General features: G+C 35.4%; 1 long non-coding RNA gene across 1 annotated transcript; it reads left to right on the forward strand.

Annotated features, from left to right (window-relative positions):
• The first annotated feature begins 8,990 nt into the window (after positions 1 to 8,990).
• Positions 8,991 to 12,303, forward strand: LOC127158087 (uncharacterized). Its single transcript, XR_007826064.1, has 3 exons — positions 8,991 to 9,936; positions 10,579 to 10,675; positions 12,138 to 12,303. It is a non-coding gene; the product is annotated as an uncharacterized LOC127158087 (long non-coding RNA).
• The last annotated feature ends 211 nt before the right edge of the window (positions 12,304 to 12,514 follow it).

Consider the following 12,514-nt stretch of genomic DNA (forward strand, 5'->3'; position numbering starts at 1 on the left):
CATAGACATCAAGAACCAGCCCATGAATCTCAACAATGGTGACAAACGGCATATTCAGATAAACAGATCAACTCTGAATTCTCATAATTTATTCATGCTGCAATGCATGATGGGAGTCATGGATGAGTTCTGATTGGCTACAACACGCTTTTTGATGGTCACCGTTGTTGTGATTCTCACACTGATTCTTCATGTCTGTGTGTCTAAATTAAAATAAACTTTTTTTCATCATCTGTCTGATTATGGCAAAACTGATTGATCTTTTGTTCACAGTTTCTTTTTTTTTGTAATCTGTAAGAAAATTCTATGTCAAATACTCAAGTCACTATATGATGATTAAGTCAAGCACAGTCAATGCCATCTTACTGACTTTTGCTCTTTGCTTGTCTGGCTGTTACAACTCAGTAATTGCAGCCAAACAGGACCTAATATTGATGTTTTAAGGGTCAGGAGCCCAACTAATGCAAACACTGACCATTATAATGGTTGCTTAAAAATTTTGTTTTTCTCCTTTGGTGATTCTGCTTATTAACATCAGGTGTCTTCAATAATGATCAATCATCACTTTGTTAATCACCTAATTATATCATTACCTTCAACACTGCTTCAGTGTTTATATGTGTCCACACTCAGAGTGTTAAATTAACACTGGGGATTTTGCTGTGTACAACTGATGTGTGACTGTGTTTGTAAACCACATTTGTTATGGCAAGGAATACCAAGAAGGGATTATTAATGATAACAACACAATCATCACCTAGATTCAGTATGCACTCAATTATAATAGCTCTTTGTTTATACAGTATAATAATTTATGAAAAAATTTGAAAGCATAAGCAAACATTTTAAACTGCTGTGTCATGTAAAAACAGAGAAACATCAAGAATCAGTGTATGAATCTCAACAATGGTGACAATCAAAAGCTTCCTGCAGCAATGCATGCTGGGTACCTAGTCTCCGTGCAGTGAGTGCACTTTGACTTCACATTGTGATCATAGTGTGAGCACACATTGAGGATGCTGTGAGGTTACACTTTTAGCTCACTGTTACGTCACATTGTGACCACATGGTGAGATCAGTGTGAGATCAAATTGTTGACTGGGTTATGCATAATTTATTGATTCACCCCGATTCTTATTATTTTCTTCTAAGTTTAGTATGGTAAACTTCATTATAGTTTTGTGAATTATATGTGTACTAAGGCCCTGTTTACACCTGGTACCTGGTCTGATCTGTCACTTATCAGTCTGGACGGAAATCACACTGTAATGTTTATTAATGTTTGTTCATGTAATGCAAGGATTTATTATTTATTTATTTATTTATTTATTTTTTTTTTTCATCAGTATGGTACATTAAAACGAGTTACATCAAAAGTAATCTATAAGTAATCAGAAAGTAGTCTGATTACGTTAACTGATATGTGTAAATCATATTATTTTACTAGCTACAAATTTGTCATGTAATCAATAACGGACTACAATTACAGTTATCTACACTGCAACAACATGTCTTGCTTTTCCAGGAAGTTGCCCAGTTGGCTTGGCAGATGGTGACAATATACATATTTGGCAGAATTAACAGTAATAGCATGATGTTCAATGTGAATGGCACTGCAGCAGAGATAAACTCATGGCAGTAAGAGAATTACAGAAAAAAATAGTAAAGTATTTACAATTCTATACGAAGAGTTCAGATGCAAAAGCCTCTAAATGCATCTGATGTATTTCTTTTAAATGAGCATTTCTTTCTGGCTACTTTGTATATGTTTTTATATAAGTACTGGTACTTTTGATTGGGCTGAGGCTGGAAATTAGCACGTTTGAAGTAAAAGTATTTGAAGGACATCTACTATGTGTCAGGAGCATTCACTCAGTATCATTATGTCATTTTTGACCAAGATGGCTTTTAGCTGGTTTTGCATCTGAACTCTTCATATGTTTAGGCATTGTCCTATAAAAATGACAACAAGAGATTAAGACAAACTTCACAACAATAAAAATGAGCTACATTTGTTGCAGGTGTCAGTGGGAATGGCTCTTCCTCTTCCTCTGATCTTTCTGCTCATGATTCACAGTGAGTCGCTTCAGAGATTCGCAAGAGATATTGCATGCTTCTGCTTCTGCTTACAAGCTTCTGCTAATTTGTTCACTACGAATTCTGTGTTTAAGGTGTTTCTAGTGCTGATTGGGGTGTGAATTACAGTCATTCACACATCTGTGCACTAAAGGACTCATCAGTGATAATGAGCTGCACTTACACATACCCTACTGGATATAAGATCGTGAAAGTGTTCTGGACCAAAGGCCCTGCAGAAAATGTGAAGCCTCCAGATCTGTCTGAGGATCCTGAATACAGTCAGAGGCTTCAGTATCTGGAAGACAAACAACAAAACTTCACTGTCAGACTAAATCATGTGACATGCAGGGATTCACACAAGTATTATTTCAGATTTATAACTGATAAAGAAAATGGCAAATGGACTGGTAAACACGGAGTAAGTCTTATTGTCATACGTGACTTCCATGTGGTTTCACTCTTCTTCTGTGCATTATGTTGAATAATAATGAGTGTGTGACAGCAGCACTAGATATAATGTGTGTGTTGTGTTCAGATCTTCAGGTGGAGTCTCCTGAGAGAGTGACAGAGGGAGATTCAGTCCGTCTGACATGTAAAAGCAGCTGCACTTTGACTGACAGAGCAACATTCATCTGGTACAGAAACTCACAGCCATTAACTGAGAGAAGAGACAGAAACAATGAACTCCTGCTGCAGTCATTCAGAAGAGAGGATGCAGGCAGATATAGCTGTGCTCTACATGGACACACTTACATCTCCCCTGCTGTTCATCTCAATGTCATGTGAAAGTATGAGTTGTCGTATTTTAAAAATATTGATTCTGAGTGTCTGTTTACACCAAGTACAAGCCTCTGCTACACTCACACAGTCTGGCTATTCTGCTTTTCGCATGACTCTCCCAAGTTTGAATACAACTTTTCCTGATTTCATTCCTGTCCTTATTTCCGTCAGATATAAGCTGTCTCATATAAGACTGTATATGATGCCATTTCTAATACAACCTTTACCAAACTACAACATGTTTTACATTTCAAAAGACTAGCTACAGAATAACATCAATTTACTTATAGATCCTCCACAACACACATTTGTAGCAGTGAGTCCATGTTGTGAACTTGTGGAAGGTAATTCAGTGAATCTGAACTGCAGCAGTGATTCAAACCCACCTGCAGAAATCAGCTGGTTTAAAGGAGAAACATTTGTAGCATCTGGAAGAATCTACAGCATCTTAAAGATCAGCTCTGATCACAGTGGAGAATACAAGTGCAAGTCCATTAAAGAATATGGAGAGAAATACTCTAGGATAACATCTAAAAAATGTTGATTTTGTTGTTGTCCAGTGGTTTATTGTTTTTGTTTGTTTGTTTGTTTGTTTGTTTTTTTGTTTTTGTTTTGTTTTGTTTTGTTTTTTTGTTTTTTAAGGCGATTCAAGGTGAATGACAAAAACAGATGTCAATCTGATGTAAAGTTGGGTGAATCTGTATATGAAAATGTACCGGTAAGTTATTGCTACAGTTATTGTCTGGATTTTACTTACTTGCTTATTTATTAATGTATGTATGTATGTATATATGTATGTATTTATTTATTTATTTATTTATTTATTCAATCCCTTTCACCTGGGTTGTCTTGGGTTGTCACAGAATGCATAAAATGTAAGAATGCAAGGAGAATGCATAAAATATAATTCTACAAACACCACAAACACAGCCACAGTGTCATTAAATATCAACCAGACATTGGAAGTGTACGTAATCAATGTAATAATGATCTATTTTTTTTTTCTATTTCTTTCAACCTGACAAGAAGAGGCCATAGAATTTGGGACGCAAACCAACATATTTTACAGCCTCTGTGAGTGGAGCCCTGAATGATTGACAGCAGTTTCATGATTTACATTTATTCATTCAGCAGATGATTTTATCCAAAGTGACTTTCAAATTATGACTTTCACAACCCAAAAAAGTACACAATGCTAATTTTAAATATTAACTTAGACTGATAGAGAAGGGAAGTACTGAAACGATCGAGGAGAAGTTGTGCGAGGTAGTTTGTGGTTTTTTTTTTTTATTTTTTTTTGGACAGAGATCAAGGAAAAATGGATGGAATAAAGCACCATTAATTGATAAAAAGTATTTTTCATTTACAGTTTATATAATATTGTTTGTTTACTTCATGCATGTGTGTTAAGGTGTTTCAGCCTTTAGTCTCATTGTTTATGTTTTCATGGCAGAAAATAAAGTTCTTTAATGCAACAGTTTACAGTTTTCTGTTATTCAATACTTCAGAATGAAAAACATAATTAATAATACAAAGCAGTAGGATCAGAGTTACACTGTACAAATAAAACTGACAATGCTGGTTAATTTTGTATGAATACAGCATACCTTTTAATTTTTAAATAAAAGTATACAATGCCTATAGAAAAATCATCATACCACTGTGAAATAGTTACTTTGTCTTCAGTCTTTTTCAGTTTTTCAGTCTTTTTGTATATGTCTGTACTAGCTTTGCACACCTTAGTGGTTAATAAAGTCTAGTGGTTAATAAAATCAAATCATATTGTAACATGCCAGGGATTCAGACAGTTAGTCTTCCAGGTTAAACCAGGTTAGTTTCCTATTTGTTTTATGGAACCAAAACAACTTGAACAGCCCACAGCTAGGACAGACATATTAGAGAAACATGTTATGTATACAATACATATTATACCTTTACTACCACAAAAAGAAATGATAGTAGAAATAAAGGAATGGTTTGCCCAAAAATTATACATTGTTATCTGCATTGAAGGCTTACATTTAAATCTGTTCATGCATGATAATGTCACTGAGAACCAAAAACATGATTTTACCATTGTGAGCGCCATGATCTACTGCTTGAGCTTCGCCAAGCACACATCTTTAAGCCCCAGTGATTCTAGACTTTCACTGTTCTCCACTAGTACTCCCACAGGAATGTGAGCCGGCAACACCGCACATGCCTGAGGGAGTGAGGCCTGCCCAAACTCCCACCAGGTGAGCTGCAACTGGCCTCTGGAAACCATTATGAGGAACTTGTGGACATTTTAAAGGAGGATTTAATTGACTGGTTTGGGGAGGTGATACCCCATGTTCCTGAGTTTCCTAAGACTTCGCTTGTTCCGTCCAGCTTTCCTGCTTCTTCTACACCTGAGTCTCCATTGGTTCCGCCCAGCTTTGAATCTCCTGCGTCTCCACTGGTTTCCAGCCTGCTTCTGTTCTCCTGTGTTCCCTCCCAGCCTCAGTCTCCAACCTCCTCACTTAAAACCAGCCAGTTTCTCAGCTCTGCCACCGCGGGTTCCTGTCAGCCCCTCAGCACCATCTGGGCGCTGTATGCAAGGGCAGTTAGGGCACCTAAAGGTTAGAGATTTGTAACCAAAAGGTCACGGGTTACTATTTTTAATCATTTTTTTACATTGTGAGGACCGCAGGCCTTACTGCTGTGTGTGTGCATTTGGATGGGTGAAATATTATAAAAACTACAGTACATTATGCCCACTGGAGTCTCGTCAACAGGTCACGCATACATTGGTATGACTGCTTATATATCCTTAAAATTCTTCTTCTTTTTTTTTTTTTTTTGACTGGAATACCCCCCAGAGTGCCAACACAAGCACACACCGGAGAAGTTGCCAAATTTGTTTCTGCATGAGAAAATTAACTTGTGGTGTGAGAGTGTGAGAACAGTCAGTGTCAGTGGTGTGAGAGTCAGCAGCACTGCCATCTCGCACAAGGGTCACGTGATCACACAGTCAACTCTGAGACCCCTGGACTTGAGACCACTGAAACCACAAGGCGAGAGCACTGGACAAAATGCGTGCCTCTGATTCAGTCGTGAGCCTAGAGAAATGATCACATATTTTGGATTTTTTGCTAAATCTACTTCTGCGAACTAGTCTTAGGCTTTTCGCCCAATCGGAACCAATCCAGTGCAGAAAGATTCTCTGGAGAGTGAATATCAATAATTATCAAAAAAAGTCATTTGTCATTGATCCTCCGGAAGGCGTGACCTTGCGCACATAACAACAATGGGTGTTTAGTAATCAATGATGCTCTCTAGACTTACAGTGAATCTATTATTTACATAGTGTCTACACTTTGTTTGATCAGTCATTCCTGGTATCCAACATTTGGGCTTTATATTTTTGTGTAAAAAAAAAAAGACACATTTTTCATGTTTGTTGCATTCTACCAAAATAGTGACATGTTTTAGTCTAGGAATAATGGTCAAGCTCAGGGACTCAAAAAAAAAAAATAAAAAAAAATAAAATAAAAATACGAGACATTGGGCCTCATTTATGAAACAAACGTATAGCAGAAAATTGGGCGTACAGTCATTTCTAAGCAAAACTTGGAATTTATCAATATGGACGTGAACAGTGGCTATGATCAAATCTCATGTCAGGTCTGAGCTTGTGTACACAAGTTTGTGAGTTAGTCTGAATTTGCGTGCAGCATAGTGAATTTCGGAGAATTTTATAATGACAGCATTTTGTTCATTGTTAGGGTGTTAGATTTACATTCGCAAATAGCAGCATAAACAACAGACCATGAGGATTCACACATCGTCGTATCACCCTCCTGCCACACTTCGGTGAACGGAGAAAAATCTGCGACAAGTAGGCTATAGGCCTGTAGGTTTCACAACATTTTTGTGAAACTCTTAATGCATTTTATTTGTTTTCTTTATATCTTTACTTTCTTAAATGTAACTGATCGCGCAGGCCCCTTGACGCAGGCAACTTCACATTTCAGCCATTAATCGAACTAAAATGCAGTCAACCAAACATAAAAGCGCCAACATTTTTGCAAATTTGGATGTCGATGAGAGAGGCTTGTGAGCTCAATGCCATTTAGTTTCGCTTTACTCATTAATTTTAACTTGACGCTTGTATTCTGTATTCACTATAGCCTTTTATGTTTTACTTTATAATTTAATATAAAAATTTATAGCTACTATTTTTTTTTTCATTCTTGTTCTATAATGTTAAATTTAAAGGGTTTGTTGTGGATTAAGAAAAACTAAATAGGCTTTAATGTTTATAAATGTTTTGTTATATTTATTGGTATTTAAAGGTGCAATAGAGCATGGGAATCTATGTCACTATGCACTGCATTCTGGGTAGTCGCTGCCATGTTTTAGGACACGCTAAATAGCGTACAATGACAATAAACACAAATCACTAGAGGAGAAAACATACACACTCACAGAAATTATACGGCCGCCTTCTACTGTACCACAAACAGGGCCGTATTAATTTCTCTTTTGCAGTTTTTCATAACTAGGTGGCACTGATATATCTGCCAGATAAAATAAACACACCATAGCTTGATCTCAGCCAGTTGATCATGTAAATGTACCACCACTCTGCACATTTTGTGTGTATCTCAGATGTCTGTTCTATTCAAAAGTAAGTGCCCTGCGAACTTGAAATATTCCGCCTGATTACAATTCGAAGACAGCGTATATGTTCCATTCAACAAGCACAAAAGTTTGCAAGACATGAAGACATGATTTAAATTACATTTATTTACAGAGGTATATTATGTCACGCTTCTCTAGTAAGTTTAGTCTGTGTGTAAAAATGATGCAGGTGGTGGCGTAGCGCAAATCCATGAATATTCCTAAGTAAAGTAAACGCTGATGTATTTAATCATATCATATCGCCCTAATTTCATTAAGGGATGAAGTGCAATAAGTTTTACTGGACTTAAATTGAACAAATACACAATTTCTTACAAAGAGCTGCTGAATAGTAAATCAGATGAGTTGCTTTATGAACAATGACAGTGATCGCAACGAGTCATATCACAGATTCAATTGCATTTCCAAACGTGTTATTCACAGTGTGAGCACTTACAAATTCAGATGGACCGGAAATTATGAATCTGTAATTAATAATAAATACAAAAGCCAGATTTTGAAGTTGTTTATTTTCATTGAGCTGCTTTCGCCATTATGTTGTTTCAAGCTGAAAAGCATAAAGTACAGTATAATACAGTAGTAGTATACCGATGCTATTTTGTGTGCTTTTTCAGATCATTGTTTACCTCGTAAAGTTGCAAACCTTTATGAGAGATATCGTTACTGTGCTCAGGGACAACATGTGCCATTGGAAGCTGTGCTCCCACATCATTAGCAAGCTTGGATTGCTAAATCTTGAATGCTTTCAACTACTAGTGATGTGACATTTGAACAAAGGCATCGGAGCTTGTGTTAACAGGTGTGCCAGATGAAGCCTCGATTCGAGGGTTGCGTTATTAATGTAGAAATCACGAAACCAGTGAAAAACAAAGCCTCGTTTTTTTCTTCCCAGTTTGAACTCCCAGATCTTACTTATTCATTTATATTTTAAAATACTCTGTCATACACCCCACATAGCAATTGACATCTGGCCCAGCTCTGGGCCAAACAAGCAGTCACACTCAGCCAATACGCAGCAAAAAATTACAGCCCTTGAGTGGTTCATACCTAGATTACAAACATGAACCACACATGAGCCATAATTGACCCAAATCTCACCCAAATAGTAACTTATAACCAGCCATTATAACAAAGGCCCAACTAAAGCAAACACTGATCTCAACAATGGTGGTTTGTTCAAAGTTTACTTTTTTTTTTCAACATTAATAGTGGGAGCAAAAGTTATATTAATTCATTGTGATTAACACTGACAAATTAGCTACTTTTAACATTGATTCAGTGGTTGCTTGGGGATAGTACTAATAAAAATTGTTCAGGGCTGGTTATAAGTTACTATTTGGCTGAGATTTGGGCCAGTTATGGCTCATGTGTGGCTCATGTCTGTAGTCCAGATCTGGGCCACTCAAGGGGGCGTAATTTTTTGCTGCATTTGGGCCGAGTGTGACTGCTTGCTTGGCCCACCCATACGGAAATGTAATATATGACATATATGTACCTATATCAGAAGTGCTACTCTCATATATGTTAAATATAGGGCAATATATTATTATCACATATATCCATTTTCTGGATATATGTAGATATATGTTTATAACATATATGAATTTCCCATAGTACAATTTGTATATAAACATATATTGAAAGTATATATATGTTTAACTTTTATATGGTATTGTATGTTATGACCATATATGTTTACAATATATATCAAAATTATATATTGTATTATAAGTTATGACCATATATGTTAACAATATATATCAAAATTATATATTGTATTATATGTTATGACCATATATGTTAACAATATATATCAAAATTATATATGGTACTCTATGTTTTGACCATTTGTTACCAATGTATATACTGAATTTATGCAAGTTTATTAACCATATATGCCTAAAAGATACTGCTTATTGTAAATCATATAACACAATTCATTGCTTAACTTTATTAATTGTTTCAATTTAGTTTTCTGGGGGAAAAAGTAGAGATGAATATATAACCTGTTCAAAAAATGCCAATGTACTAAAAGTTACTTGTAGGAATGTATTATAGAGTTATTGAGGGGGGGAAACACTTCATGTAACTGTTTGTCCATATGTGCTCTCATCATCAATGAACTAAAATGCATTTTATTAAAATACATGAGCGATTGTATGTGAACGTCACAATAGCGCTTTTGCGCATGCGCCAAAATTCAAACACACCCGCGCTAACGGCAGAGTCTGAGCAATGGCTGCGGCTAAACAAACAGTCATCTGCAGTAAGATGTTTTTCTTAGTGGAAGGATAACAAATGTGCCAGTACCTTCACATAATAAACGACAATGATTTTATAGACGGGCACGAAGACAGACCGACATCACTGAGTGGAGTGGATGAAACGCCTTTGAATGTGGCAGCGGTGCAGGTAATTTACACTAATTTACTCAACGCTTTATTCCTACACTAATATTACATAGAAACTAAGTGTTATATGATTGTTTTGGTCTGCAAGAGCCTCTGTCTCTATATAGATCAGCTAATGTTTTAAATATTCCCTGTCATTGTTGTATATATGATGTTATGATTACAGCTGCATTGATGTGTTTTGCAATTTGCTCGCGTTAAAGTTAATTTTAGCTTTTGGGTAACAGGTTAATCTGTATGGAGATACTGTGAGCTCATTGTTTTCACTTGATAAGCAATGCCACGTTTGGAAATTATTTAAAGCTGTCTGACAAAAATAATGGATGAAAATTATAATGTTTATCTCTGAGATGTAGTCTAGACTAGAACTATAAAACTGCACGAAATGGAATTATTTAAATACAAGCACCTTGAATTCATATAGTAAATGACAGTACTTGGTTATATTGCACCAAGTGCATTGACATGTCCGTGACATGCCTAGAGTGGGTGCGTAAGCACATGCATGTGCATATTGCATAAAGGTACAGTACACTAAAGGATGTGATTGTGGGGTTTTAAACATATGGTTAATCTATCGTAGTAAATTTTGTTCATATCATTGCTGATAATTGTGCTATTCTTGTTTGTGTCCCATGACAAGGTAATGAGTCCCGAAATTCTCAGAAAATAGAAATGGAGGCCGAACCTGCAGATGTGGATGGCAGTGATGTGAATGATGGAGCATCTACACAGAAAAGGTTAAATATTTTATTGAAACCAAAACTAGCATCTGCAATATACATGTAAACAAATCAAATCAACAAAATATTTTAGTTAAAAATGTGTCTCCATGTACTATTTAATACAATTCTAGTGCATTTAATCTATTAAATAACAGTGGAGTGAGTGAGTTTTGGGATATGGTTAGATTAAACTTATTTTAGTGAATGAAGTACCACATTTCAGCTCTAATTTTGTTAGGGTGGGTACACAAAATATTATTTTATCCTTGCTTCTAGAAAATCCTTAATCTGTCTGCTTTCTAACAGCTTCATGTGGCCGTAACGTGGCTTTAAGCACTATAGATTATTAAAGTTTCACTTTGACTGTGACAAAGGCAGTAAATGTGGTGTTTATATGGAATAATTGTAATATTTATGGTACAAATACAGAGAGAGTCCCCATATCAGTAGGAAAGCGATCAAATGAGCATCTTCCATCCGAAGACTTGTGTTGCATGCGGGAAACTATTAATTGGTTATTCTACAATTAATTGTACCATAAATTATACTACAATTGGAAAATACTGTAAATTGATAAACTGTTCAGCGTGATGACGTTTAATGCCTCCGACAGGGCCTGTAGTCCCATTTAGCAGCATGTTAGCAACCACCTTTTTTAAGAAACATAACAGTTTAAAAAAAAAAAAAAAAATAAATAAAAATCAAGAGTGGGGTTTAACTGGTGTGTTTTATGTCATAGAATAAAACGTGAAAATATTATGAGTTTGTGTAAACCGCAGACCTTATTTTAGGGGATTTAATCAAAATTGTCATTCAAAAACCCATGTCATAGTTCCACCCCTCTATTTCTTTTCTCCAGGCCACATTCTCGATGCACATATTAGGTATTATGAATGTAAACACTTTATTTCATTGATGCTAAATAGCAAATTAAATTGTAACCTGTGAACTCTGTCATTGAGCATTTGGGTTACTATAGTTTAGTTCTTCATGTATATAGAGACATATAATTTGAATGGGCATGCAGGCTGTGCTCTGTCGTTGTTCTGCCATGTCCTTGTGGTATCTGGGAATATTTTACAACTACAATTTATAATTATTACATAAATAATGAGTATTCTGCAGTTTTAAAATAATCTTTAACTTTACCAACCATGTTTAATACTCAGTATATTTGTCATCTTATAGTAGTTAATCACTTTAAGATACAGGCACAGTTCTAACTAAAAACCTAAATTAAACTTTGGTACAATGTTGGATTGCAAGATTTAAGCAGGTTTTATATTTTAATATCATGTTGACTAAAATCAAGTTTAGTTTACTGTACCACCCAACACTACCAAAGCTAAAAAGTTGCTTTTGAATGTGGTGCATTTCCTGAAATCATATATGGTGCAGAAAATTTATTGTAATTATCTTATAAAAACCTAACTTTTACTTTTTTTTTTTTTTTTTTTTTTTTTTTTTTTTTTTACAGATGCTGGAATCCAGAAATTTCTTCACCTGGGGCCTACTGGGGATGGCAATAAACAAAAAACTAACCAAGCTGTGGGAATACAAACCTGTAGACCTTTAGCTGAACCACTACAATTGATGTTCTGTTTCTTATGCCTGTTCAGTGTTTTGATCAGTTATATATGTAATTGTTTTTTTTTGTCCTGTTTGATTGTGCAGGTCAGTAACTTTTTTTTTCTATTTAAATAAATTCTGTTTAAATAAAGATGCTTCTTTGTGTAACTTTCTGTACCATTTAACATTTAAGGCTAAAGGTGTGAAATGTGCAATGCACTGCAACTTTGTAGAGTGTCTTACATGTGTCTACAACCTCTATTTAAAGATCAAAGATCACATATT

The sequence above is a fragment of the Labeo rohita genome, unplaced genomic scaffold (genome assembly GCF_022985175.1).
Source record: "Labeo rohita strain BAU-BD-2019 unplaced genomic scaffold, IGBB_LRoh.1.0 scaffold_133, whole genome shotgun sequence".
NCBI lineage: Eukaryota > Metazoa > Chordata > Actinopteri > Cypriniformes > Cyprinidae > Labeo > Labeo rohita.